Source organism: Rousettus aegyptiacus, unplaced genomic scaffold (genome assembly GCF_014176215.1).
Source record: "Rousettus aegyptiacus isolate mRouAeg1 unplaced genomic scaffold, mRouAeg1.p scaffold_m13_p_8, whole genome shotgun sequence".
Classification (NCBI taxonomy): Eukaryota; Metazoa; Chordata; class Mammalia; order Chiroptera; family Pteropodidae; genus Rousettus; species Rousettus aegyptiacus.
This window is the reverse complement of record NW_023416311.1, coordinates 108,569,839-108,588,454: the sequence shown is the minus strand read 5'-3', so window position 1 is coordinate 108,588,454 and position 18,616 is coordinate 108,569,839. Positions and strand designations below refer to the sequence as shown.

The 18,616-nt window shown below is 48.6% G+C and overlaps 1 pseudogene; it reads right to left on the bottom strand.

Annotated features, from left to right (window-relative positions):
- Window positions 1–1,242: 1,242 nt before the first annotated feature.
- On the bottom strand, window positions 1,243–1,361 carry LOC118607487 (annotated as a pseudogene).
- Between the last annotated feature and the right edge of the window lie 17,255 nt (window positions 1,362–18,616).

Genomic DNA, 18,616 nt, shown 5'->3' with positions numbered 1-18,616 from the left:
GCCTCTTCTGAACCAATTGCTAAATTAGGACAGAAGACTCTTTACTGGGGAGCCGGAGGGCTCGCCTCACCCACTGCGTGACATGGAACCTTCGGCGACCTGTGTCTCCTTTCAGCTACCTCTGCCTGTTCTCATCTTGAAGAAGTGAAACAAACCTGGACTTTGAAGAAAACAAAATGGTACCTATTTACCCTCTGCTGTAGGTAGGCCTGCTTCTAGAGATGACTCCCTTCATTTATGCCCTGTGTATCAATCATCCGTTCACGCGACAACTGACCCATCGGAGGAAGTTCGAAACGATACCTTGCATTCCATGGAATAGTCTCTGTTCGAGTCATTCAAACATCTTTTATTTGCCGTCCTCCCGTTTTGTTCACTGCCGAGAACAAGGAAAACAATTGAACAGAACGGATTATTACGTTCGACTTATTTCTTTGGGTAAAATTCATTATGATCTAGTTGGAACCCATTTTCCAAAACTTAAAAACTGAGCATTTTAAATATTGATCATAATGTGAGATTCCTGTTGCTTTTCATAATTGTTTGTCTTCCCTTTGTTGAAACTCGAATCATGACATTTGGCCTTCGCTAATTCTGCTATAACTATTGAATCAAATTCAACCAAATTGCAAATATGATGCAGACGCTAGAATCTTGTGGTATTCTATTTGTTCCAAAGTGAGTGAATTTGTGAGTACAAGTGTTGCGTTTATGTGTGTGTCTGGGTTTGGGGATTTTATTATATCTATGTTATAAAAAGATAAAAAATAACAATTTCTAATGAGTACGGGTTACCATTTATGATTTTCTAGGCTACGATTACTTCTCATTGGTATGCTGCAGAGAAGCTCATACCTAAACTTGCACTGTCGTGCTATTGAATATTCAACATCCAACATTCAAAACCTAAAAATGCTCAGGCCAGTACTTGAAGGCATTAATTATACTGCGCTCCAATTTATTTAACAAAATAGTTTTACTAATAATACTGAATCTTCTACTTTTTAAATCTGTGCATGTGTTTATACAACAAAAGGAGGGCAAACTTCCTTAAAGATTAAGTCAATGCTTGAGGCTGTGTTTTGTTTTTAGTTTTCAGTTTGTTTGTTTGTTTTTTATTTATTTATTTATTTATTTATTTATTTATTTAGGCTAGGCAACCCTTGGTTGACCTCACAGATTGCAAGGACCTTGTCAGTTTACAATCCTTTTATCTATTTATTTATTTATTTATTTATTTTAAGCCTACAGCACCTGGTCTTCCTAAGTGGTCTCCCATCTAAGTAATAACCAAGCCCGACCCTGCTTAGCTTCCAAGATCAGATGGGATGGGGGTTGTTTAGGGTGGCGTGGCCATAGATGAGGCTATGTTTTAGGTTCCCTTCAAAAGCCATTCTTCCCCCTGCCCCAACATTCCAAAAGTGAATTGTCATTTTAAATAAGATTAGACTTCTCATCAAAAGAACAGAATATGGCCAAAGAACGCTACCCTTCACTCAACAGTATAGAAATACACACAAACACACGTGCACATACACTCAAAAATAAGGTAAAACATATGTGGCTGTATCTACAGAGCAGAGGAAGTATCTAGGCCCAGGGAACACTAGAATTAGAAGCAGCAGAGGCTCAAATTTGATTTGCCTCATGGAAACAGCAACTGAGCACAGCTCATCGTTTGCAAGGAACCATAAATGGAGTCCCTTCATGACGCCTAAATCTAACTTATTTTCTTGAGTAGAGGCTGAAGATGCTCTTGGAACCCAACTGCCATGTAGCAAGGAAGCCCAGGTGAGCCACACAGGGAGGTGTGGGACAGGCTCACCTGCCGTGAGTCCCAGGCCCCCATGGCCAGTGCATCCACCAGCCGAGACACGAGTGAATCCATCCTCCATGACCCTAGGCTTCGGGTCGTCCATCTGGGGACCGGATACTGTGGAGCAGAGGTCAACTGTCTCCGCTGTTCCCACTTGAATTTTGCACCCACAGACTCTATAATACATGTTTTCTCTCCACTGCTGAGTTTTGGGGCCTTTGTTACAGAGCTTTCATAACCATTCACAGCTTCTCTCTTTATAGTTTGCCTAATGTTATTATTTTGGCCTCCAGAGCTCAGAAAAAGAATAGGACTTACTATTTTTCCTTTAATGTCCCCCCCGCCAATCAGGAAATACTGCAGTCAGACACACGCCACCCCTGCTCTAGTGACTTTTTTCTTTGGTGTCTTTTGTCAATACGCATTTGCTATTTAATGTGAGGTAAATAAATTATGTGCATTTTCCATCTCCAGACTTTCTCAGGATATATTTCATTAAGATTTGTTATATCGATTAGGTACAGCTGAAGTAGGGGGAGTGTTTTTCTCACACCTGTTCCCATATTCTCCCCAAGTCCAAGGTTTAATTCATCTCCACTTTCTGCGCTGGGACTCAACAGTGTGCCCACACCACACCAGGTTTCCACTTGCATGGAAACGTGCAAGTTTTGCCTGCATAATAAGTAAAGTTCTAAGATCAAGTAAAGTAATTTCAAGAAATTGGAAGGTGTGTGGAAAGCGAATTCAAGTCTGAATGGATTATCTTTTTCACTTATTTAAAAATAGGCTTTCATGTAAATTCTACAGTCATGCAAAGACATATATCGTAGGCTATTCTTTGTCCGGCCTTATTTCTATGAATAAATTAATAGTTTGAAGGTCATTTAGCGTTTTTATCACAGTGCCCTTTTCCCTGGAGCCGATATTACCTGTGCAGTCATCAAAATGGCAATACGCACTGTGGATACTGTGGTTACCGTGGTTACTTGTTCACTGCTGCTCATGGCTGTATCGTTTTAGCATTTTCTCTCAGCTCAGATTTCTCCCTAGTCCACTGACCTCACACACATGTCGATTTGATGTCTCCACTTGAGCCGTCAAGTATGCACTTCAGAGACGGTGACGTGAAGACTCCTTCAGAACAGACTTCAGGGGGTCCGTTTTAGTGCTGTGCTGGAATTATGCGTTCTGCGAGGCCATTTAATTTCACTGTATCACAATTTACCAGACACTGTGACATCAGATAAGATCTGATTGAACACCTGGGGTGTCTAATCAGGTCGACGAAAATGGAGTGAGAGTCAAGATGCCCTTGGCATTGACGAAGGCTGGACATTTAATTCTCCAATTTGTGTGATGAATTTTTCTCTCGAATGCCTGCCTAAGAGTGTCTTTCCTTTAGTGACTAATTACGTTGTAATCTTCCCTGCGGATAGAAGCATGCGATCTTATCCCATGTTACCTGCTTCTCTGTTCCAGTCTCTTGACACATGAGCCTAACTTTTCTCTGACCTTTTATAATTTTCTGTTTTTGCTCTCATTTTTCTTTCTCTTTAACTGAGCCAAAATCTGGAAACTTGGAAGATTAGGACTACTTATTTACAAAAAGAGCAGGATGCTGCCCACTATGAAATATATCACTGTCAATTTAGTCCCCTGTGTTTGTGACATGCTGAGTTAGAACAATGGCAACCAACCATTGACCTACATGTTGTGTACAGTTCAAATTAGGTGGGGTTAGGAATTTTATGTGATTCCAAAGCCCTGAACGGTCCTTTATCAAAACTAGAAAAGACAAATATCTTTCTACTAATTTTTTATTCACTTATTTATTTTTTTAATTCTCAATCTAGCTTTCGTGAAGGACCTGCTGTGTCTTATATTAGACACATTAGATGGGAAGGATCTAAAAAAAAAGATAAAATTCTTCCGTTCATAAAAAACAGACTCAAAAAAAAAATGTAGATCCTAACTAGGGAGAAAGTAATCTACAGGCCACAGCTGCCTGTGTCCTCTCCCTTCTCCAGCCAGCTCCTTCGCGTCTCTAAATTCTGTAGCATAGATGCGCCTAACACGATGGCATCTATGATGGAGATGGTTAGAGATCATCAAAGAAACTTGGGGAAATGACTGTTCACGGTAGAAGATGCGAGAAGCTAATTTGAGGACATCGTTTTAAAATCCGGCTTGAAATTTAAATTCTTAAAATTTAAAAATCTCAAACCTGTTGAACATACTCACTACGTTTTAAGAATCAAATGTTTACTTCCCTCAAAGCATTTTAATTCACGGCCTCGTGCAAGACTTCGATGAGAGGATCGTTTCTGTCTGAGAACCAGTTGCCTTTAAGGGAAGTAGTGACTTCCAAGAACTGTGATGAGCATCTGTGTTTGAAACGGAAACGCACAGGAGACGCTTTCTTCCCAACTTGAGTCACAGGAAATCACACGGTGGCATCAGCATCTTCTCATAGCTACTCGCACCACTGTGCTGAGACCAAAAGACTCGAAGCAATGGTTTTCCTCCCCCCCCTCCCCGCCCACCTGCACATGGCCAGCGGGGAGCTGGCTGCCCCCACCTCGAATTCAGCCCACATTAAGCCCTCACTTTTCACCCTCTCCGTTCTCACAGTAAACATGTAATGGATTATGAGCCTCTGAAGGGCACAGTCTGTGCTCACCCCGAGTCCCAAGCAGCCCCCTCGACGAGGCTCTGCCCCGTGACTTCTTGCAGAAGGTACACCGCAGAGAAGCTGGGCAGCGCTTCGTTTCGGTGAAAAGGTGGACACAGCACAATAAGACACTTTGAGAGAGGGAGAGACCACATTTACACAACTTTTATTACAATATATTATTACAATTGTTCTATTTCATTATTAGCTATTGCTGTTAATCTCTTCATAGGCCTAACTTATAAATTAAACTTCAGCATAGGCATGTATGTATTGGTTTAAAAACAGCATTTGTAGACTTGGGTATTATATTTGGTTTCAGACATCATTTGGGGTCTTGGAAAGTGTCTACCATGGATCAGGGGCGACTTCTGTGAGGTAGAAATTACCCGTGTTCCGTTAGGGACTTTTCAGACCACAGGAGTCATTTGTTTATTCATTCATTCCTTATCAAGCATTCATTGTTATGGGCAATTTGTATATAGACATGGCCCCTTCTTTTAAAGATCTAAGAATCCATAGGAGAGAATAGATAAAAATCATTCTCTATAAACAAATAAATTTAGACTCAAATTAAGCATTAAGCACAAAGTGTCAGGGGTCTATACGTGCATATTTTTATATTCTAATGATCTGGATACATATTGTAACTCATAAGAGGATGAGACTTCTTTGAGGATAAAGAGTCTGAGCTCCTTCGTGCCCTTGGAGAGCACTGCACGACTTTTTGCCCGTAGCGAAGCTTAGTAACGAGAGTGTCGGACTAGAAGGAATCCTCTTTAGTACACCAAGGGGACCCCGTGGAGGTGCCCGTACATGCTCAGCTTCCTGCCGAGTCACGAATTCTGGGACCTGAGAGGAGACGGTGTTCTCCTTGCGGTGGCTTTGGAAGGGCCCTGAGATTCGGGGACAGATAGCCCAGTCCCCAGGGGTCACAGCGCCTGGGCACGCCAAGCAGGACAGTCCAGCGCTTTGGGGGCAGGGCGCTCTGGCCCCTCGGTTGGCTTCTGCTGCTTCTCCTCTTTGGGAACCGTGGCTCATAGGTTAAAATATGCCCATGATGACAACGATGGTGCCCATGAGGATAATGATGAAAAGCTCACATTCGTCGGGTCCTTACGATGGCCAGATCCTAGCTCTAGGGCTTACATGTTATTCATTTTCACACCGTCTCTTGAAGGCGGGTGACATTATTATCCTCATTTGTTAGATGGAAAAACGGAGAGGCGAAGACCCTAGCACAGTGGCGTCTCGGCTGCGAAGGGGTCAGTGCCCAGACCCTCAGGGACGCTCTGTGGCCCCGCCCCGCCCCGCCCCCAAGGGCGGTGGGGGCACTGCGCACATGTCCCTTGTCTCTGAGAGATGACATTTTCTGGAACGTGAAGCCAGAGCTGGTGCTTTCGCGCGCCGAATGCGCGTGGGCGGCAGAGGCGCGGCCGGCCTGCCCCCCCCCACCCCCACTCCCCGGCCGGACGGCGTGTCCTCACCGGGCTCTCCCGGCTCGGGCCGCCCGGACCCGTGTTGCGCGCGGCGGAGCCCCGCGGGGCCCGGCCCGGGGCGCGGTCTGGTCCGCAGGTGGCCGGGGCGACAAGAACGGCAGCGCCCGCAGGGTCGTGGCGGGTGGGCGACAGCCTCTCCGGCAGCGCCGGGCACTTCACGTGGTCCGCCTGGCTGAACCCAGAGGGGGCATCTCGGGGCCTGAGCGCCCCTCGCAGGAGGGAGACCCCTCCCGCAGACCCTCGCGCGCAGGCTGCGCCAGGGCAGAGGCGCTCAGAGGACCCCGGGCCAGGACACCGGAGAGAAGACGCGCGGCCCAGCTCGGCCTCCCCCCGGGGCAGCTCCGCGACCTAAACGCCACTCAGCCACTCCTGCCTCAGTTTCCTAAAGGGTAGAACGGGAGGGCTGTCACCAGGCCAGCTGCAATGGCAAAGCGAGCGGTGGCGCCTTGTCCATTCGGAACAGTGAGGACAAACACGAGTCATCGTGAGTCCTGCCCAATGTCCCAGAGTCCAGTGACCTCTGCCCAGGAGGACAGAATGAGACGTGGGCAGGTCCCTGGCCCTGAGAAACGTGGAGACGATCAGAGACGACCCTATGACTGGGAAGAAGAAAGAGAAAGGCGTTCAGAGTCACGGGATTTCTGTTTTCCTCCCAAAGAGTTTCAAGAAGCCGAGGCCCAGAGATTTTATTCTTAAATTAGACAAAAGAGAGGGGTGTGCCCTGAAACAGCGCGATCAAAGATACCAAGTAATTATTGGAATAGAGTCGTAAAAGCAAATTTTCAGTATTTTTTTTTAATTTTAAAAGAAGAAAAGTTTTAAATTCACTTATGTTGACTCATATCGAAATCCAGGAGACAAATCGTGAGGTGATCGAAATCAGAGAAGCATTATCCAAATATGTTAATTATATGCTTGATCATTTTAAAGCATAGAAACAATTTACATTGATTTTGCTACGGACGTCACTCTGTTCTTCCTAATGATTCTAAAAATTTTGTAGCCCGTAATTTGAAATTGTTTTCTTGAAAGATACATCCCTAAAACCTACCACGTGTAAAACAGGAGTGCTATTAGGATATAGGATATAGCTATTTTGGGTGATATTCATCTGTGGTGAGATCGCGGATGCGGTGATTTTTACAAGGCACTTTGACGCCCAAGGAGACGCTCTCTTCGAGGCGATTTAAGAAGGCGCGCTACTTTGGTCTTTCTTCTAAAGAGTGACAACCTGGGAGTAATGATGCCCACACAAGTACCACAAAACTGCGCAGTGAGACACGTATACGTGTCACGGAGCTTCCTGCTCTACGTGGCTTAAATCTGTGGAGGAGAGACGGGTAGATGATCCTACTCCAAGTTCATCAGTGAAGATGCAAACTCACGTTACCCGAGGGCAAAGTCAGCAATTGAGAACTGCAGGGTTGTGCTTCCTCTGAGTACACGGGGCTGTATCTACAGACTCAGGAGCGAGCGTGGTTATTGTGCGTTTCTGTCAAGATCAGTAACCCAAGAAAACTTCCGACGTGAGTGGGAAGGAACGGGTGTGAGCCATCTAAACGGAGGGGAGGGTGCCGAACATTCCAGACGGAAGGAAGAGCGTGAGTCAAGGGGCCCCGGCGATGACGGGCGAGGGATGCCCTGTCACCCATCGACGACAGGCAGACCAGCGTGCGGGGCACCTGCGGAGCAGCAGCGGCCGAGGGCGCGGGAGGGAGCCCGCATGCGCCAGAGCGGGAGAGCCATGCGCTTCAACAGAAAGATTTAGTCCGTGCAAACTGAGACTCGCTGGGAGCACTTCGGCCCAACGGTGGTGGGTCTAAGAGGTGATTCGAAGAGAGTGACTCTGAAGCCTCTGGTCAGCTTACCCTGCGAGAATCGAGTCAGTGTGGGGGGCTGGGGTGAATTGGGAATGAATGAGGGTGGAGGGTAAGAAACTCGACTGAGATTAAAGAGCGACTCAACAATAACCGGCTTTACGTCGAGAGGGCTGCCAGTTCCCAACCTCCCCAGCTTCAAGATCTGCCAGCCCCGTTCAGAGAGACTGGGTTTAACAAACGTTTATCTTTCTTGCTTAAAACAATAAGAAACTCGGTTTTTATACATTTTTTTTTTTTTACATATTGCATGGCAGCCTCTTCCTTTGACACGCAGAGGTTCTACCAGGTTCCTTCAAAGAATGCCATTCTTGGTGTCATTCTAAGAAACCAGAAAGAACAGGAAAACCAGGAGGACTCCTCGACCCATACGCTCAAACAGGCCGGGTCAACTGCTGCTCGCGAGTCTTTACGCAGAGGTCGCAGGCCTGGATGGTTCCAACGAGCTCGCATTGTTGAATTAACTTTGTTATTCTATTATTTGTTAAAAACATGGGTCTCTGAATAAAGGAATTTGACGCTTTCTGTGGGGAGCGCGTGTGACATTTGGTAAATATTGTCACAGTCAATCTTCTAGTCCTTGTGATATTTGTTCACTTTCACTTTCTGTTCCTTCGTTCGCACCGAGTCTCGCCTCATGCTTCCATTTTGTTCCGTATGGTGTCTAATGAGTGCATAGGGATGGTTCCATCGGGGAGGTAGACGCTCTAAGCCCCCAACATGAATCTCACGGGCTGACGCTGGGACGGCCCCAAGAATGACACCCAGTTTGTGTGAGGGTGACAGGTCAGTAACGCCGGGGTCTCCCCCCCCACCCCCCGCCACCAACCAGGTCTACGTGACGACATTCCTGGTCTCACCCAACCATGACGGAAGATCCCTTTGCAAACCACATATTCCGAAGCCAGTTGGCCAGGTTGTGCGTCACATGGCTTCTTTCTAGCCTGTGTCCCTCAAGGTCCCAAGAGGGCATCCATTAGCTGAGACTTTCGACGGGGTACAGACTCATTTGCAAACTTGTCTGCACCAAAGCCACCACCTCTGCCAACAGAACGCCTGCGTCCTACACGTCCTCTCAAGACAATCCTCGCGACCACCCTAATAACTGGCAAGAGTTCATTAAGGAAGGCATGGAATGGCAAATAGCTATTATGGCAATATTTTCATACACAAAAGAGACATTTAAGCGGACTTCTAGAGATAACATGGGAAACACAGTATGCTCAGCCTTTGCTGACTAGACGCTAAAGCCTCAAGCAAGACGAAGACTCCAAGAGAGCCTCCCTCAAAGATTCTGCAGGAACCCCGAGGAAAGCAGCTCGCCGCTGCTCCGGCTTCTGAAACCCACGCTCCTCGTTCCCCTCTGTCCTGCCCAGTCTTTACCATCCACTCCCACCGCTTTCATTCCTCCTGCCCCTCTCCTGACCTTAATGCGCGACGCGTCCCCCAGCATTCTGCAGGTGTTTTTAACTTCAAACAGGAAAAGAAGCCACGCTGAATAATTTCCTCTTATAATTTCTAGATTTATAGAAGAGTTTAAACCCTGGCCTAGCGTCAAGTTGAGGGCTTTGAAAGTATTTTTTAACTTTTAAAAGTGTTTCTGCCTGTTTCATGAAGACAGACAGAAATCAGTGAGGGGAGCCAGGGTTTTGTTAGATAATTATTGTCCTGGGGCGCCATTTCTGTACCAACCAGTCCCTTTCATTCCTACGCCCTTAGAGAGGAAAAGCAGTTAAAAGCAACACAGTGGGAAATGCCTTGGGCGGATTTAAATAATCTAGCTGTGCATAATCAGAAAATGTCTTTAAGAGGCATTGAAAAAGGAACGTATTATCTAAGGCCATTTCTGAAGTCTTTCCCTTAAGTTCAGATCGAGTAAAGACACAAAATTATAAGCAAAATAAAGATGAGTCAAAATAAAGGCGACTCTCTTTAAAAATAGGCCAGTCTCGCTTTCAGCCTTAGCTGTATATTAAATCTTCTCATCCTTTTCCTCATGACTCCGAACTTTCTGTTTTAGATTTCATACCGACAGTTCTTTTTGCTTTATTTCTTCAGGTCTACCTTCTAATTACTACCTTCCCATCGGTAATATCTGAGTCACGATTTATCCTTCTTCCGAGATCTCTTTTCGATTTCGATGGGTTTTCTCATAGCCCCAAACTACAGATACCCCAAATGTTCATCGACCGTTGGCAGTTTCTAAATCTCACTCGCGGAGGGGTACCCCTCATCCGCTTACGTTCTTCCCTTCCCTGACGTGGGAGCTGTTTCGGGGAGACAGACTTTGACCCTAGTTGTGGGGACCTTATAGTGAGAACGTTTTACATTTGTCTCTGCCTGGTTCACAATATTTTATCAATTTTAGACTTTTTTTTTTTTTTTGCATCAGCATTACTAAAATATATAAATAACACAAAGTAAAATTTAAGGGTAAACTTGATTACTTTTGATAAATATGTATAGTTATGTAACCATAATATCATTTCGATCACCCCTAAAATTTCCCTCCCTTGTAGCAAATATGCTTCCCCCTGACCCCCAGCCCCAGGCAACCCCAAGTCTATTTTCTGTCACGATGATTTTGCCTTTTCGAGAATTTTGTAGCAACGGAATCAGAATCATGTGATGTCGTGTGTGTGTGTGTGTGTGTGTGTGTGTGTGTGTGTGTGTGTATCTGTCTGTCTGCCTTGTTTTACTTAGTGTAAGGGTCTTGGGGATCGTTTATGTTGTGTGGATTGGTACTTCGTTTCTTTTCATTACCGAGTCATCTTCCACTTTCTGGGTACAGCACTGTTTTTCACTATTTGCTGGATGGTTGGGCTGTTTTTGCTGTTCTGGTGCTGTGCACAAAGATGCTATGAATTTTGCATATGAATATTTGCATCACGTTTTCTTGCTTGGTATTTTAAGGCATGCTGAAAATTGAAAAAATGTGTCGTTTAATATTGAATTTTATTTTACTGCTGCACTGAGGGTTGGGATTTGTTCTGGTGATCAATTATGTTACTGAGATTACCTTGACCATTTCGAGATTTGCTTTTCAATTCGTCAGGGCAGGCACTAGCGGGTTGTAGGTCGGCTGCCTTTCACCGTTCATTTCTACATGAGACGTTTGCACGTTCCGCAGGCTGTGGGTTCCTCTTCCCGCAGGCTGCCCTGTTCCAACCACAGCTCAGAACTGGTTCCCACATAAGCAAGGCATCCCTAAGAAGGGGCCGCAGGCTGTTCACCCTTAGTCACGGCTGGGACTAACGGCCACGTTCCTGAGTCTACACAGGAAGGTCAACTCCAGGTCCCTCCAGCAGCAGCGCCTCCTTGACAGGCGTTACCTGGTTCTTTGTACCCCCCCCCCCCCGCCTCTCCACAAGGATGCCTGCCAGCTTAGTTCAAGTTTTTACAACCTTCTGTTTTAACAAAATATTTAGTTCAAGGGATGTTTGGCATTTATGGTAGAACCTTCTGGATGGTAAAGCCTTAGGTATTGCAACTTTTTCTGTAAACGTATTTCTTATCCTTAGAGACAATCTGAGTACTTGCAGGGTGGGCAGCATAGAAACAGAGGACTTGGTGTGTACTAGTCACAGCACTTTGTAAGTAACGGAAGAGCCATGCAGGCCAGCTTCGCCGGGGAAAATACTTTTGCTCTTCAAAAGATATCTAATCATTAAATGGAGACGCCAATGAGATGTAGAAAATACAACTGTCTTTGGCAACAAGACAAAACTTGGCAATATTCTCTCTCTAATGAATCCATTTGAGAGTTGCATGTGTTAACCTGCTTTTTCCTTCAGGCGGTTGAAACTCCGTAACCAGCAACGCTGTGTCGCTCCGTTGGCCGCGTTAAACCTGGCCAGGTGGGCGAGCTGTCACCCCTGCAGGGCGACAGATGCCAAGGCACGTCCACCTGGCGCAGGTAACACACCATGGTTTCGCAGTGGAAGTCCTTCAGCCCGGAAACTTCTTAGACGGTTCAACAAGACAGTTCGTTGTCACCCAGGTCCCATTTTGATTTCATTTCACTGGCAAAATGTGTTTTCTGAAAAGCTTCCAGAAAATAACCTGACGACACTGTAGAGTCAGCAGGGATGGGTTTTAAGGTAAACGGGACAATGGGCTCTTCTCTAAGCACAGAGGGGTCACCCCACCCCCAACCTCCAGGGCTAGCGAGTTGGCATTCGCTGCCACCGGCCACAGAGGACTCAGAGTTTACAAAAGCTCCAGGCCCTGCTCCCCGGGCATTCAGTCTGTCAACTGACCGGCGCCTCCGTCCTTCCTCCCGTCATCGCTGAGCCCGGCTGGCTGGCCCGTTGGGGGCGTTCATCCCCTCCGGTCCCTGAAAGGACAGGCTTCCCAGGGAGTCCCCGGCGGCTTCTCCCCAGCGGCAGTGTGGTCCGGGGTCCAGCCTGGCGCCCGCAGCCCCGCCCCGGGCCAGCGCACAGGGCGAGGGACCCCGCGCCCTTCGCCTTCCGCGCGCCCACGCGCCCGGGTTTCGCTCCGCTGTTTTCCCCAACGAAAGGAGCTCGCGACGGAAAGAAATAAAAGCCACGACTTCGCGGAGCAGGAAGAGCTGTTTTGTTTTTCTGACGAAGGTACCCCAAATCCTCCACGGGGGGCTCGCCCCGATCCTTCCAGCTTCTCTCGGCCCTGTCGCCTCTCCCCAGGGAGACGCCACTCTGTGTCACAGTCTCCGCCCACCCCCCACCCCTCCCCCCGCCCCGCTGCGCCAGGCCACCGGCCATCAGGAGGCTCCGCGTGGCCCCACGGGCGCCCGCCCTCCAGCCCCGCGCACCCCCTGCCCGGCCTGCCGTTCCCAGGGACGGCCACGCGTCCCCACGCCCCAGTGACCCCCTCTCCCATCCCCACAGCAGCTTCGCGGCGCCGGGAGGAGGGAGAAGACGAGGACGGAGCACTGGGCTGGGGCGTTCCTCAGTGAGCGACGGTCACTTCTTGGCGTGGGCGACTGTCAAAGGCCCTTAAACGCCTCCGAATGGGCGTGGTCCCCGCCCTCACCAGCCGGGTCACTCCCCACGGGGCGCTGGCTTTGCACGGGGCTCAGGACCCTCCCCGCACGTGCAGTGACGAGTCGTCGGCCCAGGACAAGCCACCCGGGCTCACCCCGCAGACACAGTGGCGCGCCCGCCCTGAGCCCGGAGCCCGATCAGGCCCGTTTACCCTCGCGTCTGGTGGCCGCGGCGACGTTCTGTGGCCTGGCTGTCCCCTGAGAGCGGCGGGGCAGTGCCGGGGTGGGCGGACGTGCGGAGGGACACCGCGGGCTCACCGCCCCACGCCCACCTGCCCCCAGGTGCTCCGGTCCTGCGGCCAGGCGCTGCCCAGGACGTCGGGGTCCCCAGCCGTGTCCATGGGTGGGGGCCTGACTCACAGCCACCCCACAGGGCGGGCCCTGTCCTCCTCCCCTGGTCCGCTGCCCCCCTCAGCTCAGCGTCTCTGCCCGCGCGTGGGCTCGGAGCCGCTCGCCCCACGCACCCCCGCGGGAACGCGGTGCTCCGGCCGAGGGCGTGTCCCCGTCCCCAAGACCCCCGGGCCAGGGGCAGGGAGCCGAGGGCCCCACGCAGAAGCGGGGACGACATGCTCCCCGGCTAGTGTCGCTCCTCACCACAGCAGCAAATGGCGTCTAACTTCGCCCAGGACCCACAGATTTCTCACAGATAAGAGCTCTTTGGGGAGCGGGGCTTGGCCTCGCCCTCGCGGCTCTCAGTCCTCGGACTAGGGGTGGGGCGCCCAGAGGCCCCCGTGTCCACGGTCCTCGTTCCCGCCCTCGCCTGCTGACACCCCGTCCGCCCTGCCTCCTCCTCAACATACCTGACTTCTCCGAACGCCTTCAAAGTGGATAAACACATGCACGGACAGTTACGCACAGGGTCGTTGGTTAACCTGGGTGGTGAACCCGAGACGAGCTGCCAGGCTAAGGCTCCCCGCTCCCTCTCCCCGGGCCACCCCACCTGCCCACGCGGCCACCGTAGCCCTCCTGACCGCAGGGCCCCCCAGAGTCTCCGTGGTGGCTCGGGGGTCCCCTCGTTTCTCACCGCGGCAGGCCTGGCCCAGAACACTGCGGCCTCCACTACTTCCCACGTCCCGAGAGCTGACCCCCGGCGGCAGGTGCTCTCGCTGGGCGGGTGCTGGGCAGGCCTCAGGGCAGGGAGCCGCCGTCTGACCTTGCCACTCGCCATTTCTAGAGTCCTGTTCTTTTGTCAGCGGCTCTCCTTTGGACTGAATCACAAGAGCTAAACATACACGTTTACGTTTATTTTCGTTTCCTAAGAAATGTTCTTTTCGCACTGCTGTCAAGCGCCAGAATTTGGCAGAGGCTGCTGTGGAGTTACGGGAGCGTGGGCGCGTGAAATCCTACGTTGCGGTCGCAGCTGGCTTTACTCTGTCACACGCCACCTCTTACCTGCTGCTCCCCACACAGTGAAACACTCTGGGATGCTCCCGGACCCCCACACTGCCTGAATGTCTGTGTATGTTACAACTTTCCCCAATCCCAATTTCTATAAAACTTTAAAAAATTTGAAGCAGTGAAAAATCAAACCAAAATCTCAGATGACGAAACGTGCACCCTGGTCATAACCCACGTTTCACTAGCAATGTTTCCTCTCACATTACTGAGCTCCCATGTGGGCACATGACAGTCTTGGCCTCCATTCTCCGGAGGGAAGTTCAGAGGTAGGATTGTAGTTGTTTTGACCCTTTATGGATTCCATCATCATCTCTTTTGACAAAAGAAAAATAGATTAGCAACAATCGAAATCCTCAAAATAATTTGTTCTTCAAATACCCTTCTTTTTCTGATGATCTCGACATCAGAGAGCCCAAGTTAATTAACATCCTTGACTACCGACCACAAAAAGTCTACTTTTTCCACAATTCTTGAACAAATTTAAGTACCCAGGCTTTGTTTAATAATACACAACAACAGTGAGAACTTTAACTTAGATGTACAGAGGCCTTTATTCCTAAGAGCTGTAAGACTAGGACATGTTCGAGCAGGTCCTTCGGCAATAATAGCCACGACAGTTTTGTTGACACTCGGTGTGTGGCCAGGCCTTTTGTTATGTGCTTGGTTTGCACTAACACGATCAATCGTGAACATACTCTTACTATATAGGTGCATTTACAGATGAGAGAGCGAGGCCCAGAGGAGTGAACAGCCCCAAGGTCACCAGCCCGAGGTCACCCAGCCCAGTACCGCCTTCCACCATCAGCGTTTCCAGGTCCTTGGAAGGACACCAATGCGCAGCCGTCTTAGCCAACTCTGTCCTCCCCTTACCCGGCCCAAACCGCAGGCCCAGCTGTCCAGAGGTGGCATGTCACAGAGCTGATGGAGCGTGTCCTTCAAGGGCGCTCACTTGCATACAGTCACGTAGTTTTCTAACATGCGGTCAATAATGTGAGTGCGGTGAACACTCTTTTCTCTCTCACTCCGTTTCCCTCTCTCCCCATCACATTTCCCCTCCTGCGAGGTGCTGTTGGAGTGGCTGCAGGCATTCTGGAAAGTTCGGTGGGGAAGGTGAACAGGGAGTACATTTAGTTTGGGCTCAGAGAAACGCGCGTGTGTGACTTGCATCAGGTCCGTGTCTAGTGATGTTATTGTAGGCATCTTATGGTGGGTATGGGAGTATGTCACGTCGCCCATGTGGTGACATGAAGCTGTGGTATTGGGGGGGGGGGTGGCTGCAGAGCACGGCCCCTACATTCGGGGAGTGGTAGAGAAGTTTGGAAACACAGAGCCACAAGCTGGTCTATGCAGGTGATTATCCTAATTTCTCAGCTTACGCATAATCGGAAGTCGATAGAAGTATTCCAAGGATGCTAAAATGTTACACGTGACTACATATAACAAGGTGTTATTGATAAAGATACATCCGTCTTGAATAACAATTATTTTCTCTTCTTACGATAGAAAAATATATTGTAAAAATGTTACCATATAATGAGTCAAAGTGTATGCAAGCAAGAAGTCTGGGGGAGGAATTATAGACACGTATCTGGTGGTTAATTAACATAAGCGTTCTGTTATTTTCTTGAATGTATTAGATTAGATATGCAGTTTCTATCAGATTTCTGAATCTGAAGTTCGCAGTCGTGCGCACGTGCATCCACTCTCTGAATGCTTGGTCACGGCTGCCATTTATCTTCCTGGAGGGGATTTTCCCGGCACCGTGCTGCCGCCTGCACTAAATTCGTCTCTCAAGGACGGGCGAGCCAGCCAGCCCTGGCCTCCAGGGGACCTCCAGCCTCAGAAGTGGGCACAAAGAGGTGCCGCGACTGCACCTATTAGCAGGTAACAGGAAGTGGCGCAGCAATTCGGAGGGGGACGAGAGGGAGGGAATCGAAGAGTGAGAGGCCTGTGGACAGGCATTGATCGGCACAGCGCCGGAGTGTCGCGACGGCCCATGATACCGCCACGGTGATGGACGACTGGCCCTCGGCAAAGGCCGTCATCAAGTCTGAAACACCGTAACGCGGCCACGTTTTTGCTTGCGCTCTACAGGGAGACTCACTTCCAAACTAGGGATGAACTCTCCCAGTGCCTGCCGATCGTATGAGAAATCATTTTACCAAGGGCTGCTTCGTTCCCTGTCTTACGCTTTTAGTAGCTAGCTTTAAGCGCTCTGCGCCACCCAGAACTCTCAACGGTTTATCCGACGTGATCTTACTCCTTGCGGTTATGACCCTGGCTGTGACTGCAGGTGTGAGAGCTTCAAATACTTCCAAGGAAAACACACGGCAAGGTGATTGATGAGAAAAGCCGTTTCGGACATCGTTTTTTTTCGTTTGATTTTTATAAGCAAACCACTTTAACAAAATAAAGCAAGTATAAACCAAGTCGAAGTCCAGAAAAATAATACTGGCTATTAAATGTAATTTTGGATATTATTTTAAGGGTGAGTCCTTCTTACATTAAATATCCACAGTGTGCAATCACTACACTCAATCATTTCCGCTATTCTTCACGAGCCGGGCTCAAAGAGACACTTTAAATGGAGATTTATAGTATATATTTCAAATAGGTCCAGAAGGATATTTTAAATCATATTTCAATTTAATTTTAAGAACATATGGAGATTATAAAAAGGAGTTGGACACATGAGCAATGTGTGAGAATGTATAAATATTAAAATATATCATTATAAATACAGAGAATCCGAAGGAAAAAAATTCCAAGAAAGGAAATTGTGGCCCAACAGTTATTAATTCCACTCACTTTCTAAATTACCAGCCAAATGTAAGTTCTTCGTGGAATGCTTTAAAATTTTAATATTTCAGGAATACAGATACTCAGAATCCCAATTGGCTTGGTCTGGGACGGGTTTTGGGTGATGTTATTTTTAAAAAACTCCCCAGAAAATACGAATGTGCAGCCAGAGCTAATAACCTCCTGGATTGTCGGCCTGCTCGAGAGGAGTTTTTCTGGGCCAGGCAGTCAGGGGTCCATGCTGGAGAAAACTTGCTTCATGCAGAGAAGAATGGAATCTAGCGTGCCCGAGAGAGGATGAGCATCCTGTAGCTTAACGGACCCATCAACAGTCCCTGATACCGACTCCTTGTAAGTTAAAATCCTGATGGGCCTTCCTTGTCACACGCTTCCTATTGTCCGTAGAAATTTCTGAAAGTTCCTTCCTGCTTCACAGAGTCATGAAGCTGGCTGGCCCTGCCTTCCCTGCCACTCAAGAGGCTTTGGGACCTGACCAGAAAGGTGTCGCGGGTTTTACGCGGGAGGAGGTCATCCACCTCACTTTGCTGGAACGCTGTCCTTCGGGGAGTGACTGTGCCTTAGTGCACCCGGGGTCACAGGGGACTTTGAGGTCATCCAAAAAAAAAAAAAAAGGCCACTCAATGGTGTCCTAAACGGTAGGATTTATTTCAATGCTCACATACAACTACATGAGACAAACTATTTACAGAAAACATAAGTACAAAAAATATAATACAATTTATACTGTACAGAATCAGGATTCTCTCATTTTGTCCCACGCAGAGGTGAGGAGGGGGTCCCTCTGAAAGGAAGTTTGCTGCACCAGTAGCAGTACTTAAAATCATTCCTCATGGCTCTATGTATTTATTTATTTTAAAAAGATGACTCGGTTCAGGATACGGAAGCCGGCAGCGCACCCAGAGCAGTGAATGAGCATGGTATCTTCACGTCTACAATAGCAGCTCGTTTCATCTCATGAATACGTTTGTTCTCTTCAGGGTTGAGGCTGGGAGCAGGTGCCAGTCAGCGTCTGCCGACTGCTCGGGTCACGCCCTGCCCCCCGCCTTCTCTGAATTTCCGCGATGGCCCCAATGTCACCGTCAACGGGCTCCCGGCCGCCGCTGCCACCCTGGTGTCTGTAACTCGCTTTTGAAAACAACGTATCTGTCAAGTGTCATCAAACCACTTTTTTAGACATAGACCCGGACACCTCCCGAGGAAGCACTTAACACCAGTGAATTGATGGACGAAAAAGATAAAAGCGAAGACCCCTGGAAATTTGTATTTCACATTCTGACATTTCAAGTGAAACCCTGAAAATTGAATGACAGGACTCAAAATACGTGGGGTGCACCCAACGGCCCAATCAGAAAGTACTCGGCTATCCACGAGTATTCCAGGAGGCCAAACGAAGCTGCGTTTTCTCACTCAGCTGAAGCGGAAGGCGTTGCTGTCTCATTCCAGAAAAACTCCAGTATGATTAATACATATGGCCTTTAAAAAATTAACTTAAGGTCAGTACCTTTCTGCAAG